The sequence below is a fragment of the Zootermopsis nevadensis genome, unplaced genomic scaffold (assembly GCF_977971745.1).
Source record: "Zootermopsis nevadensis isolate Lab colony 2312 unplaced genomic scaffold, Znev_1.0 Znev_ptg000008l, whole genome shotgun sequence".
Classification (NCBI taxonomy): domain Eukaryota; kingdom Metazoa; phylum Arthropoda; class Insecta; order Blattodea; family Termopsidae; genus Zootermopsis; species Zootermopsis nevadensis.
Window position 1 is genome coordinate 9,606,470 of NW_028259140.1, and position 19,032 is coordinate 9,625,501.

A 19,032-nucleotide genomic window follows, 5' to 3' on the forward strand; every position below is an offset into this window, starting at 1 on the left:
TATTATTGGTTTATATGAGTCTTGACGATGCTGTTTCAAATATAAAGGTTATATAGAGTAGAATAAAAGTGGAAAAAATTCGTGAATGCTGATGAGATGATTTAAAAGGAAGCCGGAATAAGATGACAGTCTTCTGGGATGTTGCGCCGTGTAGTGTGGTAGAAGTTTACAGACGTTTCAGAAGTGATAGCTGCCTCCATCATCATGGCGATAGTCCGGTAGAGTGGATTAAAGTTTTTATGTTGAGTAGTATTAAAAAAATCGAGGAATGGAAGAGTTTTCAAAGTCATGTGTTCGTTAAGCATTCCCGGAAATTTGGTTCCAGAAAGACGACACCATATCACTCAGTTAAAAAAATAAGTATAAGGACGCTGCCAGAAAAATCCAATCGCTCTCTAAAATACCTACCAAGACAAATGTCACATCAATTGATGTGTTACATCACAGTCCACACTGATGACCTACAAAATATGATTCTTTTATGTTTACCTTGAGAAAATAATTTTAATAAAATGATATATGAAACTGAAAAATATTGGATTCCTAGAAAATAATGATACTCGATTTTGTTATTTTGTCGTGCGCCCTGGCAATAACGCAAGTCTCTTGATTATATATAAAAAAAGTCCAGCCTCGTGTTCTGTGTTATTCACATTCATATCGACGAATCGTTTTTCTCGGAATTAACCGAGAAATGAAACCAAACGTAACGTACAGCGGAATTACTGACTTATCGGTCCGTTACGATACGGCGCTGAAAAGTTACACGGCGATTAATTCAGGCGTACAAACTGAATACGACATTCGCCTGCATTTGACGCTGTGTCACTTTGTACCGCTGTATCTTACCGTACCTTCACCGTTGCCGCATACGGCGTTAGTACGAGAGAAACTTTAAGCTAACCCTCATGTTTCGGAGGCTTGTCATTCACTTCGTAACTGCAGATTTTGTAACCAAAAAATATGAAGCCGAGCGAAGTGAAATCCGAATGAAAGAACGGAACAAGAAATTCAGTGACGTAAATCGTTTCCACAGTACTGCTAGAGTAGTCAAGACAAGAAGTGTGTGATGGATCGGCCGAAACAAATATGAACGAATACTTTTTTTTGGACGCTTGGTAAACTGATTGTAAGATCTAAGGCAGATTTTAAAATGGATCTTAGAAAAATCGGTTTCAAAGATTTGGATCTCATAATAGTATTTTCAATCCAATTATGGTATTTGCAGAGCCACGCCATGTTGTGCTGTCAAGGAAAAGTTCGATTTTGTAAACATGTTTTAGCCGTTAATAAAGTCTTCATGGGTTATCGGCCCTGTCAGGTGGTTAAAATCACCAGCGTTTTAGAGACTACATCCTTCCCCATTATCAGGGATGTGCTGAATCTGATTGGGACAGAAATGGTCCCTAAAACGTAGGTAATTTTTAACCGACTTACATGGATGACAGACCGAGAAGACTTTATTAATGTCAGTCGTCGTGAAAGCATTATATCACACATGTTTTAGGTCGTGTTCCAAAAGTCTGTCAAAGCGGAACCACACTCGACCCTTCCATTACATCTGACATATTCCAAGTTCCTGAGACAAGTTCTCGCGGTTAAAGAATGATGATTACTGTCTTCTGGAATGTTGAGCCGTGTAGTCTAGTAGAAACCGATCGACGTTTCTGACATTGCTACAGCCTCCGTTTTCATGGCGATAGGAATACAGGGCAACGTCTCAGAAGACAACCATCTTAATTTTCCATATTGCACTCATCTGACATCTGGCAAGAATATGAATTTCAACATTCAGTTATTTTTCCTGTTTTAGAGCAAACAGCTAAGAACAATATTTGGACAAAATACAGTGTAATTAAGTTAATAGTAAAAAGAATCCATAATGAGGAGCTACATGATTTGTAGGCCTAATTTTCACTAAATTTTATTAAGGTATTAAAATTGAGGAGGGCAAGACAGACATTGCACTCATGTGTGAAATAAGAAATATCCACAAAATTTTAGTCGGAGAACGTGAGTTGAGAAATCTGTGCTTCAGATGGCAGAATAACATTAAGATAAATATTAAAGCAACAGAATATGACAGTGTGGGTTAAATTCATGTAACCTGGGATACTGTCAGGTTCTTCTCAATACAACAATAAAATTAAGTCTCCGTAAAAGTCGGACTGATTCTTCACCAACTGCTTCATTATCATCGTTTTAAAACAGAGGCAGTCAGTTATTTGTTGTGGCCGAACTCGTGCATAAAATAGGCGGTTAGCATAAAATGTCACTTGGTTTATTGAATAAATTTCTGCTAAGAACGGACCACATGTATGCAAACATAAAATAATGTAGTTCAGTTTTCTCTGTTTCTTCGTCTCTCTTCTTTCTAATGGATGACAATGACCAGTTCCAAAGAGCAGAAGAGATCCACGTCTATAGATACGATCCTTGGCGAATGATTAATTCATGAACCGCGGCGCCATAACGGTAAACGAAGGCCCGTTGGTAAACAAGAATATACATACATAATATTATAAAATTATCTGTATATCTCATGTAATTTTAATTTCATCGAGCTGCAGTAACACAAACTCCAAATTATTGCCCATTAGTGCCTAAATTACTCGTTCCCCTTTCCGTGTTTTCCATTATAGTAGCCGCCACCAAATTTCATGTCTCAAGGTCACAGAAAAATAGTACAACGTTGCAATACGAACATCGGAGACAAGCTTTTCGTCTTAACCGCCTCTTAATTATAAAACTGTAAATCAACAGTAATCAAGATACAAGTTTCAAAAAGAACTTTTAGCCTGTAAGACACGAGCCGCCACTGTCATTAATGCAGTATTCAGGTCATAGGGCGTGTAGGGTATATAGATAGACTAATATTTGCCGGAACAAGGCGTAATTGAGTTTGAAGCCATCAAGAGGGCCACGCACTTTGGCACTTTGAACAAAGACAGAGCAGTCGCCCGTCTGACAGGCTGTATTACGAAATGAAATATTTAAACAATATTGAAATTTTGTTGTAATCAAGTAAGGACCTAATAGAACATTTGAAATTTACTTTCAAATCGTAAGGACTTAAATGTCGCGATTATTATGTCGAAAAAAATTAAACAATGCCAACATTTAAAAGAAAAATAAGTTAACACGGAAATTAGCAGCTTTCTGGGCAGAGAATTAAACCCAGAACTTCCTGAATACAAAGCAGGAGTGAAAATCAGTCAATCACGACGTTGGTAGTGTTTTATGTTACGTATTTCCATTCACCCCAAATGTAACACCAAGAGTGTAAGCTTACGTTGCTAAAATTCCAAGAACTCTATACAATTAAAAACTGACAAAGACTTAAAATTATTCATCAAAACTGACCAAATTTTCGATATTTAAGATTAGATCCTCATGCGATGTAGGCCTATGTGGCTAGAGATCTAAACAATACAGAATTAAATGCAGACTAACAACCCTGTGGCTTGTTTAACCCCTTGAAGCACGGATTTCTTCTAAATAATATTTAAAAGTTCAGTAAAATAAACACGACGCATCTCCATTTAAACGATCAGTCGGCAAATGCTGTTACGAAAATAATCTCTCTTTATTCAACAATCATATGAAACCCACAAACACATTCTGTGGCCAAAATTCAGAGTTAGTTGATGTTAAAGCAGATGGCACATTTAAGTTACCACATTGCTTTAAAGGGTTGCGACACATTATACTGGTAGTGATGTTTGAAATATTTTATGTTATTCAGGACTTAAAATAACTATATTATTCACATTTTGTTGTAAATAAAATTTTAGATTTTTCATTGTGGTATACTGTGTTCACAGATATCACCATCGCAACTACTAAACATAAAATTAGTATAATCTGTAAATGAAGGTACTAATTTTTTTTATTTAAACGTATTACATTTAAGACTGCAATACTGCATTTATGGAGACATACTGAAGCGAGGTTCCAAGCAATTCGAGAATTTATCGAACTGTCTGAGTCGATTTCGTACAACTGCGTCATTCATCTGTCCAATTAAAAGGCAGCAGGGCATCTAGCACAACTCTAAAAGAAATTACAAACTCAGTAATAAGAATTAAAATGGGTTGCGTCTAAATAGTCATTCTGTACTTAAAACTAATCTATTACCACTCACGCATCGAGTTGCGTGTTTAGATTTCGTCGATAACACACGATCATGTATATTTAGGTCACTTTCAATTATCTTGACTTTTCAGATAAAAAACGTAAACGTTAAAATGGCTGTCTTCTGGGTTGTTGCACCGTGTAGTCTGGTAGAAGTTTACCGACGTTTCAGAGATCCTTGCTGCCTCCATCATCAAGGCGACGGGGTCAACCTCAAATCCCACTTAAACATTAACGTGTTCATGATACAGAATTTTGCATAAATTCCACGCAGTTGTGACATGATTAGAGGATGAAAATCAATTTAAATTATTCAAAGTAAAACGTCTCTATGGCTGCAAAACTTTCGCTTTGAAGCTCTATCTAATACGCAGAAATTTTCTTTTTATGACGACCGAAAAAACTGATTCGCGTATCCGAGGATGTATGAGATTATGACTACGGCTTATTGGTGTGTTTTCTGCACAGAGACAAATAATCATGATTATAGAGATAATTTGGTACAAAAGAGGGGAACACTGCAGGATTCCTACGAAATAGTCCAATTAAAACAGAGAGGATCAAATGGTATTGGTACGTTAAGGAAGCACTAATAAATCAGAACAAGTTGTGTACTTGCTTCGCGAATTATTATTACAATACAATTATATCAATATCCGCCCCGCCCTGAAGATGGGCGTTGGTATCTACAAATAAGTCAGTACGATAATACAACAGAACAACGACATCTTCACCTTCGTGAGAACCTCCATTTTAGAATAACAATGCACTGGTTAGGTAACAATTTCGTCACCTAATTGCGTAGGCCCATAGATTAAAATGTAACTTTAAGGCAGATACAACTAAAAATTAGGCAAACGGCTATAACACTTTACTGAATATATTTTACACAGAATTATTAAACAGATTCTATGTCACCTCACTTTTCCTTTAGAGAAGTAGAATTATATATTAAGATATGGATTCGATTCATAAATGTCTACTTCCATCTGAATCTGTTTCGTTTGGTAGGGAGTTGCCATGTAAGATTAAAAGCATAATGTAAAATTCATGAATAGCTAATCTACTTTAATATTGCACCACAATATAGAAGTTATTCTTTCAACAAGATTTGTAATTCGCTGACATGAAGATTAAATGTGATCAAAATAAGATTAGTAGCCATCAGGGCCAACACTGAAGCGTCTCAGGTAAAGCCTGGTATTTAAATTAAAGGCCTTTATTTCTAATCCCCATTCCAGCTGGAACGCTCACCAAGTCTTGATTATTCATGGTCGACTATAACTCGCTCAAATTCGTTGCGTGGCGTGAATGCGATCAGTTGTAAAACCACCTGCAATAAGTCATGGCACGATGTCCTCTAAGGTCAGAAGAGCCTCCAGCTATATTTCTCATGTCAGGAAACGATTCTAATTAAAATATTTGCCAGAAATAAATCAAAGTCGCCTTAAGAATATAACCGTACTTTACCTACATCAACAAAGTCATTAAATATCCCATCTGTAGATTAAATGGAGGGTCTTTCAATTTATTTCTTATAAGTCACTCATAGAACAATGTTTATTAAATTAATATATCAGTAAATTATATTGTTTTTGCATATAGGCCCGTATATTATTTCTGGAGGGCCCGTTAGATTTTTAAACATCTGAAGGCATTTTAATATAGCCGCGTTTTATTTGGAAAGGAAAGATTCTTTGTCGTTTTCACTAGACTCCGCCATTGGACCCTACCCTGGTACATTTGAACTCAGACCACATGCTCACACGTAGTTCCTCCAAATCAACTTTAATATTATCCTCCAACGCACAATCACTGTTTCCCAAGTGCTGTCTTACCTAGAGGTTTCCCCGAGTAATATTATTTACTCATTTATAATCTCGCATGCGTCCTACATTTCCGTTCAATTTCTTCTTTAAATAATCACCGTAATATTTGATAAAAAGTGCAAGGTGTAAAGATACGTCCTCCCACTTAGATCCAAATGGTAGACCCTATTCACGTAAGGTCTGTACAGAGTATAAAGATGTACCCTGAAACGAAGGGTGAGATAAAAGGTGTTTCTGTTCCCACAGGTCATTTCATTGGACGGTCTGGTCTGAGGAGGATCACAAAGTATCTTCCACCGAGGACAAACTTCCCGCAATGTGAATCAGACTCCTTGCCCCTCTCCGTGGGCCTATACGTCTTAAACTGAATTCTCTACAAAGTTTCCGTATGCATGAAACAGGACAACTCATGCTCAGGCTAAATGTTCCGCAGGACGCATTTCAAGTCATGCTTTACGAGTCCCTGCTATAAATATTAATTTGTCACCACCAGCCGAGGGCATGTTACTCCCTGGGGAACAGACCCGCCGAACCTTTACCAAGTAAAGCCCACAATAATGAACTACAAGGGAAAGTACAGGACTCTGTAGTTGTGTGCTCTATCCGACGTTAAGAACAGACTATAATTCTTATGGGAACAGCATGAGATAATTCAGGTCGCCAAGGTATATTACAGACTCCAAGTTACATGTACTGTCAAAAAAAAATTACATTATCAGACTGCATTATTACCCAGAGGTTGTAGATTCTGTCTACATAAAGTCCCTACAACATTTTAGGCAAAATCTTTAGTCCTTGTTTACAAAATTATTGCGTAATGGTATCTATGGACGAGTCTACGTGGCGCCAAAACCCAGAAGAACATCATACATTATTCTTAACGCCATTTGTACTACAGCAACGGTGATATTTTATTATTTATTCCTATTATTCCATGGAATGTGTTATTAAGCTTAAAAACATAATCCACATCAACTATTTCGTAATCTCTGGTATGATTTATGAGATCTGTGGCTTAAACAAGGGAATTAAAAATGCATTAAATATCTTAGTCCCAGAACATGATGGAAGAATAGTGCTACAGTGGATCTTAGTTACCAAACTGCCTATCTACCAACCGACATATATATTCCTATTTAACAATATAAGTACCTGTCTATTGAACAACATGAGATATTTTCCTACGATCAAAAAATTTACAATATTAAATTTTAAGTTATCCTAGCAGCGAAGATAGAGATTGTGGTCTACAGGATTGTGACGTCGTGTAGTATTGTTGGTAGCTACTACCCTTTCGGAAAAAAACTAGTCCCCTCCATCTTCAGGGTAGACTACACGGTGTTATAGCTCAAATGACTACAGTCTATAATATTTAAATTACATAGTCTTTCTGCAGAACACACAACTGCCTACTTAATCTGTTTCAATCACACTGCCCACTTAAGTCTATCAACCAACACACGAACATACACTTCTCAGTAGGTCCACATAACTCGTTTGTACCTGTCTATCTTTCATTAAGTCGAGCACCCTTCCATTCATTCAATATCGTACGTCCTGTAATATTAATTGAACTGCATGCATGCTTGTGATACTATGGACATAAACGAGTGGACCATTCGCTTCAGCATGTTGTGAAATATGCAAAATGACAGGTACTATGAAGACTGGAAACAAATTGGTCAGTCGGTCTGACAGGACAGGTTAAGCAGATAAATGAATGAAGACCTAGACGTACGAAACACTGGCTACTTATACATACTTCGTTTTGTATGCTTATGAATATATTAAAATGTTAATAAATATATAAACACCAAACTACGAAATAATTTACATAAATGTTATGCATGCAACATAATCAGTACCCAATCAATCATTTAATTCACATTACCTACAATATTAGTCAGTGGCTTTTGATGATGGCGGACAGAATTGATCCCTAACACGTCGGTCAAATTCTACGAGTCTAAATGTTTTCACACCTCAGAAGACAGCCATGTTTAAATATCTTGTCTTCCTCCTATTATCCTTTATTTGCTTAGCTCTTCCATAAATATCCAAAAACGTCCAAATCCAAACATTGTCGCAAACAATGATGAGAGAAGGGCAGAAAAACTAAGCTAATGATTGAGTCAGTATGCTCCTCTGAAACGTCGGTCAGTCATCTTTATACTCGTCGCCCCGACAGCCTCTAATCTCATCAGATCTAAACTGATCCATGGACAGATGAGTGGGTATAGTCGGAGGATGGAGTGTAAATGACCTGGCAGACGTACAGCATGAATACGTGGTAAGGAAACAAGCTAGATGCATGGATAATGAGAACATTTCTCGAGACATTTTCCAATATTTCACTACTTCTGAGCTATGCAATTTAAATTATATTAATAATTCATTATTCATGAATCTCAAAGTCAACCATGATTTCACAGAAAACTTGATTTATTTCCTGTTTCATATACACCTACGTACGATCCTTAACCTTTTGATGAGAACGACACATTTATTGGAACAATAACTGAATATTATGTACAAATTGAACAAGCGTTGAACAGATAATAAAACAATGGCTCTCGAACCACCGTGGATTCGTATAAACGGTCAAGGTAAGCAATTGTTTTTTGGTGCCAGTAAAATCAAGTAAAATAAAAAAAATGTTATTACTATTAAGGCCTAAAGGAATATCATTCTATTATAAAATCTGTATGTCATAAAAATAGACGTCTAAACATAATTCAGTTTAGTATATGGGAAAAACTTCTAATAAAGAAAATTAAAGGAAGGGTCACTTACCGCAGCGGTGACGTATTTGTGGTACTGCCAGCAAGGAAACAAGGCTTACCTGAAAACAAAATATTTAAATTAATTACACTTGTAACAGTCCTGCTAATTTCACAGAGAAATCAAAGCTCGAGATACTCCCCCCTTGTTATGAATCTCGTAAATATATGACCGTGTTCACAAAGCTCGCTAATATACCCTATCCTGAGCCAGATAAATTGAGTTTACCTCAGCACATAGTACTTTTTAAAAATACATTTTAATATTATCCTCTGAAGTGACCTTTTCATTAGATTTTCCGGCTGTTATTTCTCGTGTACATACCAACTTCTCCATGTTTTCTACATGTTTCGCCCAACTCAGTCCCCTGATTTTACCAGATATTATAAGGGACACCACGAGGAATAAACAAGTCCCTGATCAATTAGTAAAACAGCACAGAGCCTGTATAAAATTACTACAAACTATAGATAATAGAACAAAATCTGTAAAGACGAGAAAGGTAATAAATCAATGTGTAAAAAAGGATGCCACCTGTCTCCATTACTGTTAATACACTGAAGAAGTCATTAATCAATGGCAAATTAGAACAGCCTATATATAGATTCTAAACAACTTGAAGATACAATGAATGCATTTAACTTGAAAATATCAACTAACAAAAACAAAATGATGATATATCAAAGAATAATTATGCTATATGCAAAATAGTGATGTATATAATAAAATTATAGACGTATCTAATTTAAATTATATAGATTATAGCATAATCTGCTGTAAAAATCAAGATGTTCATAATCGAATATCCTAAATTTCAGAGGATGTGTTGTACAATAAGGATAATTTGAAACAGAAAACAGTAGGGTGTATAAAATTAAAACGTTATAAATTGCAGGGTCTACGTTAATTTATGGCCTCGAAAGTTGAACGATGAATCGGCTGGACAAATGAAAAATCGAGTTGGCCGAAATAAAATTCGTAACATCAGTGACTGGATTTACTCTTCTAAGTTTCAAGGGAAATACAGAGATACAGAAGCATTTAAATGTGATCTGAAAGGATAAATACAAAATAAGTACAGGCGTTTGTATGAACACGCCTTAAGAATGGGGAAAAGTAGGCTTCCCGAGGCACTTTTAAATTACAAACTGGAAGTACAAAGAGAAATATAAATACCCATCAGAAATTGTGAAATATAAGACGAAATACGCCAGAGTGCCTAGTACTTGAAGAAAAATAAGAATAATATTTAGTGAAGAGAATTAATCATGAGGATCTTCATTATGTAACTTTTTCCATTTTCCTATTACGTTTATTCTCTTTGGTTAATATATTCTCCTCAGCAATTCGTGCTAGAATCAGCCTCAATTATGTTCTTCCTTAGTGGTGAGAGACTAAATTTCACATGCATACAAAACAATAGGTAAAATTACAATTACTTTCCCGCTCATCCAATTTAAACCAATTTGACAGGCAGAGAAGCAGAAATTCGGTACTTCGATATTCTACTTTGAACAAAGGCAAATTATACAGCAGGAGGAAAACGGGCAATGAACAATCAGAATCTCCTGCCTCGCTAAGCGAGAAGCTTGTGGTAACATCGTGCGGGACTCGAATTTATGATAAACTAGACACTTTGTACAATAAATGCAAATAAAGTATTCGTCGTAAGATCTACTCACATGTATATCAGAGGATAATTTTAAAATAGACTAGGTTTTGAAGAAACAATTTGTGATGCTGTGAAACGGATTGAACTGATCTACACAGAGTCCAATAACGTGTTCTTATTATTACGATTACGAAAAGTCTTATGTCACTTAAGATAACATTTCGACTATTAAAATAACTACCAATTACTGAACACAAGTTGTGCACAACAAAGTAATAATTCAAGTAAATTATTTAAGTGCTTCACGATTGCAGAAAACTACAGTGACAATTACAAATAATCTCTGAAAATAATATAAAATATAATAAGAGCTGCAGAGACCAGAATAAAATAAAACCTAAAGATAAGGTAATTCGAGTTTTAAATTTACCAATCTAATTTATACCTGAGGACGGTTACATATAACCGAAACATGTCGTAAGAGACGTTCCAATTTGTAAATCGATCATTCGATGCGGAACGTGAAATGATATTTTAAATATTTTATATTTTATTATCTTATTAAAAATTGTGATTTGACGGAAAATATTAAAATGAAAACCTAAAGAGTCTAAACAGGACAAAGGTTATGCACTAATTAATGAGTTTCTGAAAGAGTGAATAAGTTCTATAAGTGAAATACAATCTTTGTTGAATATTTCAATGATTATACCTGAGGGACTGACTTTCAAGTGATGGAGTACACTAAACACAGAGCAGTCTCTAATTATCCTTGCATGTACCTGTACATAAAAGGAATTCACAATATAAGACCAAGTAATTTTGTTTTTAAAAGTATTAATGACGAAGATGCTGCCGCTTGGGAATGAAAAGTTGAGAGATTCTGTGTATCTAATTTATATTCATAGTTAACAGCACAGAAGCCATTAGAAAACCGATTTTTCATACCAATGCAAATTTTATTTCAACTTCAAGCAATAATAAAATTAAATTCTTAATTTAAACGTGCTAACTCAACAGCTACATGAGCCAATTACTGAGTCAACACCATGAAATTAAATACTAAAAAGAGATAACAAAAATCAAAGTACACAGAACACAATAATTATGAAGACAACTTTTTTATTTATCAGTTATTCGATTATACAAAAGATCCACTTTTTTTTAAAACATACTAACATCGGGTGTATTTAAAATCTCACTGGCAGCTGAGGTGCAGCGAACAGAATTAATTTTCTGCTAAACGATGAAGTGCAGAAAGTACTTAAACCTTCAGTTTTTGCTTCGGACATTTGCCAAAATCAAAAAGCAGTTCAAAAAGCCGTAATAAGAGTTTGTTACGAACAATATATCCCAGTAAAGCAGAAATAATGACATCAATAATATACCGCACGAAATAATATTGGAACGTAGTGAAAAAATAATCAGCAAGTTTTAAAATAATTGGACTTCTTGATTTTAATATGAAGGCGAAGGTGATACCTGATTGTACAAATTAAAGTCTCCACATTTTATAATCAATTAGATAACATCCCTGTTAAAAACTCCCGTGTAAAACTGTAAAATATGTTCATTCTGTGAACAGCATAAATCTCGAGAAAGATCATCACGTATCACACAATTAATTTTAAATGTGTTTTCCGTTGTCTGGTGTGTAATGAGCCTTAGGGACAAGCCTTGACCCTGGATCGTTGACAGATACCTCCTACAACAGTCAGTGCAAAACCGTGCGTTTCAAACATCATTTCAGAAATTCTTTATGGTATTGTACCAAACATGAGGAAAATAGCGAAAGAAAGCATCGCTAAATGCGGTGGACATTTCCAACAATTAATACAACATTGTATTTGTTTCACGATCTTAAAGTAATTTATTTTTAACAAATATAACACGTGTCAGGAATGGTCGCATGACTTTACGATGACTCTGTAAATCGTTACTTTTCAGATGGAATGCTTTGTACCTTGTCGTCAGAGGCAATGTTTTTTGTTTACATAATATATATGTCCCTTCTAGTGACGTAGGCGAAACGCATAGTTTGGCACTGACTACTGTAATACAGCGTAACAAAATAGCAACAATAAATTAATTTAGGAATAAGGTGTTAAAGGTTTCTATAAAAAACATTCCGCAAGGCGTCCGCTTCCGTTCCAGTTCTATATTAATCAGTAAAATAATTTAAGTTTGTTCGATGTATTTTTCTATTATCCATTAGACCCAGAGATTGCAAGCGCCCCACAAAACATCCGTCCCGCAAGGTGTGCACATTAACAGAAGAGCAGATTAGAATGTGCGTAATTGTTAACTGAAAGTCATGAAACCCTTGCCGAAAGCTACAAAACTCATACATCGATAAACAACTACAAACGTTCTGTGCTTTAGGAGCTTAAACAAAGCTGTTTAAAGTGCCACTAACTTCATTTTTGAGGAAATAACGATAATTTCCTTTCTGTCATAAAAAATGTTATTGCACCATCGCAGAACATATTTTGTTCGAGACATAGGTTTCTCGTAAATTCTCGTACCATTTGGACAAGGTCTATAAAAGTCGAAATGTGTTGGTAGTGCCGTCTCCTTTATATTTTATTTATTATTTTTGTCCCCTTCTCTCCTTTACTGCCTTGACACATTAAATTTCCATGCTATTTTTAATGACCATGGGACTGCAAATACGAAGAAATCGCCTTATTGTTTAATGGTCTACCTCTAGTAAGAGTATCTAAACTGCGTTGAAACGGTGCTTAAAATAGTAATTACTGGTTTTACGCGCCGTATTACATACTTGGACAAATTAAATTTCATATCGATAGTTGAAACGTAGAGGATAAAAATTCCATTTTGTATTCGAAGGCTTCCAGCTTCCAAAACTTAACTTGGTGATCGGATATCCTAACCAGAGAGTACTATAATTTGTCTGTTTCCCCAGGTAAATTCTGAGAGACTTCCTCAACACAAGACACGATCGCTTCGTTCTACATGCTTACCAATTAATTATTCCCTGTCATGAAAAATGTTACATTTTGCAGACATAACCTAGATGTTTGGTACCGTCGTCATGTTTGTAATTGTTAAGATATAAAAATGTTTAATATTAAATAAAAATTTGTTATGTTTATGATGGCCTTCATACAAAATTTCACATAAACAGCAAAATTCGCCAAGTTGGTATTATTGGCTCAAGGGTGGGCTGAATTCAACTGCTTCAGAATCATCTTATTTTCGTAACTATGGTATCAGCACTTCTATTATCAGATAGTTAAGGCCTAAAATTCCTTGAATTAAAATTATCACTAACCAACTAACATTACTTAAAAAGAAGATAGCTGTATCATCTGAAGTTCCTCTATAAATACAACGTTAAAGGTTCACCCAGCCGCTATGTTGGTATTACTGATGACAATGAAAATGTTCCTAGGTCGAGACAGACAAACCGAGGTTCAGGAAATTCTGTGACTCTCTTGTGTTCCAGCAGCTGGTAAAATAACGAACAGACACACGCTTGAGTTGCTACTTTGTGGTCCCAATGCCAAATGCTAATCACAGTATGATTCTGTTACAGACTTCTTAGTTGTAGCTGTGAATGCCTTTAGCTCTCCGAAAAACGTTTGTAGGAAGCAAGGATGACGAGACCTCTTGACAGCAATCAAGGCTCGGCTTCCATGTGACAATTATCTTGAACGTGTAAGATTATACGAGCGTTAACTCAAGTCTGTCTTTTAACAAACTCAATGACCTTCCTGATGTCAAAGACACGAATTTCGATTTTATCGGAACTACAGGAATGCATAAAACTTTATTCTAATTTTTACATGTCAGACACACGTGTATTTAAATTAACACTTATATAAAATCTAATAAAACCTTTCCAGATGGCAATAACCTAGCCTAAACAAATATTAAAAAGGTTATATTTTTATTTATGGCTCCAAATAATTAAACCTAACGTAAAAACGTCCTTATAAGATATCAAACTATGTTTCGTCAATTAGGTCTACGATCATAAAAATATTTATGCAGGTGGTATCTTATTTTTGTTGATCTATTAAGTTATTTGATGTTCCCACTTATAATATTAGCATGGCCGTCTACTTGGTAAATATTACGAAGGTACTGAAGTCATTCTCTTACAATATCGATTTCCATGTTTAAATCTGATGACAGGATAGACAGACGGTCAGACACGTATTGATGCTTAAAAGGGTTATGATTACTGGCGTCTGTTCATGAACGTTAAAAGCGTCAATCAGTTTTTTTGTTTTTAAGGTATTTAATATTATAGTTTTAATGCACTACAAAGTAAAAATACCTAAAAACCAACATAATCCATTGTTAAGCAACGAAACATATAGGATATTAAAATTATTCTATAAATTGTTTCCATGACTAATACAGGGCAAGGATTAGTGGAGAGGAAATGAACGAGGTATTGAAATATTTCGACCTCAAACGCAAACAGAAAACGCTATTCGATGTATAGATACGAAAACATGAGTTAAAATCTACAAGGCGATTCAACTTAGTGGTTTAGTTTCAAGTTAAACAACACGCTTTGCTACCGACCGCATAATTTTACGTTTATATGAGCAGAGAACCGATCCTGTAATTTAAAGCGAAAATAGGGTCGCCTTATAGTATAGAAATAAGCAGTTCAACTGTCGGTCGAAGCATAGAATATCGTGATTTTATTCAGATGTTTCAGAAGAATGAAAGTATATAAAAACGATCACTTATTTGCAGATCCCTTTATGATTCCAGTATCACTGACCGATCACACTCAACGATACATAGGTTCATAATTTGATAAAATATCGTTAATATCCTACGGAAAAAACAAGAAACCAGGGTCAAAAGTACAGTATACAAGACAAAAGACAAGCGAAAATTTGAATAACATTTGAAGAAGTGAATATTCGCAAAGTTACACTCGTCAATGAGCCTATGAACTTTACCGCATCGAAATTTATTCCATTCCCATTGCACGTCAGACTTAGATTTTCAAACAACCAGATCATATTCATCATCTGAAGTTTTCATGACGGCCAATATGAAAATGGTTGCGTTCTGGAAGTGCTTGCTGCCTCCATCACTAAGTTTCATCGCCCTTACGATGGAGGCAGCAAACACCTCTGAAACGTCCGTAAACTTCTACCAGACTATACGGCGCAGCAAACCCAGAAGACGGATTCGATTCCTACTATGGGCTTGATTGTTTAGCCGAAACGTTCTTCTGCTTCGTCCCGTAATTAAGAGATGACTTCAAATGATCTAGTAATTGGTCAAATGGTTTCTAAGCGGTTCTTGAATAACAGCGCAGAAAATCTTTATAACATATGAAACATTCAAATGACCTGTAGCACTCCTTCGTATCAGAAACATTTCTGCTTTGACCTTTCGTTCCCCACCTAACACTTCATTGTGTGACGAACTATAAATACGTATAGCCGATCACAATAGCAGCGTATTCTATGGCGGATTAATCGCTCCAGTACTGATATCGTGGGTTCGAACTCCATTCGAGGCACAGGTATTGATTTTTTGTGTATGTAGTAAACCTCTCGATGGGTCGACACCCTGCCCAGTAAATCCTACTAAGTGTCGAAAATGATCCGAAAGTTTGACAGAAAAATTCTTCAGAAAAATCAACGCTCAGAGTGGGCTTAACGTTTAAAAATGTCTCTCACTCATACACGCATTACACATTTCATTCACCTTACAGAAGCACAATCCTTTATAAAACAGTCGCTCAACAAAGTCACGTTTCCCAGAATCACCGCTTTCATTATTATGTCCAGAAGAGCCCGCCTACACGCTCTTAACCTGAATGATAGAAATTAACCCAGTCAAAACTCTCAAATCTCATTTCTTAATTACTATCCTTCCATCTACTGCAAGGTCTCAAGTCTTCCCTTCAAATGTTCTGTTTAAATTTATATATATATAAAATCATGCATACAAACAAAAACTGTTTACACTTTGAAAAGACCTCCTGAGGTCGAAACGCGTTTGGCACTAAGTGTCTTTTCAAAGTGTAAACAGTTTTTGTCTGTACGTATGGGTTTATATATCAATACACAGCACGGCACCCAAAGTTTTAAGATTAAAATTTTACGTGTTTCAAATTTCTTATTTTTCCATATGTATTACATGCTCAGTTCATTTTATCCTCCATTATACGATCTTTCTGAAATAATTTTGTGACTTTGTAAAATGGTAATTAAAACACGCTCAAATCCGATGTCATGTGTAACATTATGTACCATCCTGATATATAACAACGAGATGCTGGTAGTCTCCAACATAAACGGAAAACTAAAAACCTGTCAGCAGCTGCACGTTCAACATATTTACATCCATAGCTCCTCATTTCATAACCCGAAAACTTGTCTTACATAATTATGTGTATCAAATTATTACAAGACAGGAATATGCTGATATTCCAAAGGTGTTCTTAACGCCATATAATGTAGGTACATTTTGCACTTATGTGAACATACGTCATTGTTGCCCAACAATCTTTAGGACACTGTGTCCGAACAATGACATCAGTCCACATTGTTGTACAATAATTAACTTGGTCATGCGGGCTGCCTACCATCCAATAAAAACTTGACAAGCAGGTATAGACGGACCCCCATATGGTGTTCTGATGTTAGAACGTACAGATCACCTAAAAACCACTTGATATTTTATCAATAACCACTGCAGGTTCTGTTCTTACTGTGGATTTGTATAGCCTAGTATTACAACTAAAATCTGGTGATTATTTAAGCGGCATGTACACTAACGAAGTTGGGAAAAGTTGCTCATATTTCGCCATTAGACCTTCATTACGCTCACAGAGCGATAATTAACTTCGTTTGTGGAATAACGATTATTTCACAGGGCCGGTATTGAACATGCAATAAAAGATGGAATGAATAAATTATCTTTCCGTTTTCACACAGTTATGCTTCTTCATCCGTGATTATCGTCCTAACCATGAAATGGAATAATGGATATATACAATGAACCACCAAACACAGACGACTTACGATAAATGTTTAAAACTATGTAACGAATTCCACACTCCAAATATGCTCTAATGTGGTTCAACGCAGTGTTAACATTTTTCTTAACCTTAACCAGGATGCTTCATTTAAAACAGCATTTTTAAGCTTTGGCGACATTAATACAAGGCAAACGAGTTGTTTTTAGCTCCTACTTGCCAGAACGACCTTACAGAACAGCTTTGCATCACATGCTGAAAATGTATACCACTTTCTGGAACACAGCAATCTTTTTAATGTGTTTGGTTCATTTTGCGACACGCTTCTGGGTCAGTGTTGTTTAATATTCTGCTCAATATTGGGTTTCACTTCCTGTAAGCTTCATGAGTTATTAGAACAAACTAGTACTTTGATAAATCCCCACAGAGAGGATATGGTGACCAAATCAAAATGGGATGAGTATTACCACATTTTTCGCATTTCAAATTTCCTGAAATCGGGGCGTGCCTTACATTTGATGGCTTCAAAGAATCGATATAATGTTATTTTTCCTTCAAAACCCATTACTAAATCAGGGGTGCGTATTATAATCGACGGTGTCTTAAAACATAGGAAACAAGTGTACCTACATTGATGGAAATTAATTTAAAAAAGATTAAACAGGGTGCAAAATAAATTAAAAATGAATGAATAAAATTTGTTCTCATGGCTGTAAACCATTGCATGTATTTTGTAGGAAATACAAATACCTAATTCACATTTGCAGACTCCAATCCTTAGACATGATGACGTAAGCGCTGCATCTGACGTTTGTAATTTCTTGCTAGATTCCCTTATGGGCAGACAGTTGCATATAAGAACAGATATTCATCGGATTCAGCCAATCAATCAACTGGAAGGTTCTGTATCTTCATGCGAGAGACGTCGTGTTATAGGAAAACTGTCAGTGGGCTATCACAGACCGTAATAAAGGTAGGGTTTACGGACTGTGTTAAAGTACCTTTAGCCTGATGTGGATGAGAAGGATCACTGGAAAAAACTGCCCTGATATTCAGTCGCCTTCAATATTCGAATCTGGGCACAATATTACAGGTGTTTTGTATCATTAATAGATTATTCATAATCTGTGAAACACGATTAAAATTTCGGTACGCCATGTTACTGCTCATAAGTCCATGAGTGCAGAATATTTTAGCAAGGCAAAAAATTCACCGTCTTTTATTAAAATTTTGTAACATAAAACTCAAAAGTCCACTACTGGACTGGGTACCTTATACATTATGTCTACATCCTAACACCTTACGCTCTTAAGCACTTACGGTCCTTGGCCTCCTCACATCTTAAACTATTAGGCACTTGGTAGACTTCTGTACCTACACAGAACAGAACAGCAGAGAAAGACGTAGACATCAATGCCTTGAGCAGTATTCGAACCCACATTCTGAATGTCTGAGAGGTTAACACTTACGTGGCTTCTGTGACATGCATTACAGAGTCCCACATTGTGTAATTCTCCCCATTCTCCTGTTATTTCCTCTCTCTTAGGTTCCAAAATTCTTACTACTTAACAGTGCGTACACTCCATGAATTACATAACCGATGCTTACATCCTCACTGATAGGACCAGATTATGTAAGAGTTACGAGCGCAGGGGTGAAAGGCAAGGTAATGGAACTGCGCGCGCACCTCC

General features: G+C 35.8%; 1 protein-coding gene and 1 long non-coding RNA gene across 3 annotated transcripts in view; both read right to left on the reverse strand.

Annotated features, from left to right (window-relative positions):
• Positions 1-19,032, reverse strand: part of LOC110832898 (1-phosphatidylinositol 4,5-bisphosphate phosphodiesterase epsilon-1) — a 468,153-nt gene that overhangs the window by 340,983 nt on the left and 108,138 nt on the right. The gene's annotated exons all lie outside the window — the stretch shown is intronic.
• LOC110832940 (uncharacterized) overlaps positions 3,941-19,032 on the reverse strand; it is a 176,196-nt gene continuing 161,104 nt past the window's right edge. Inside the window, exons 3-4 of the long non-coding RNA XR_015534137.1 lie at positions 8,757-8,805; positions 3,941-4,053 (exon numbers count right to left, since the gene is read on the reverse strand). This is a non-coding gene — a long non-coding RNA (uncharacterized LOC110832940). The remainder of the gene's footprint in view (positions 4,054-8,756; positions 8,806-19,032) is intronic.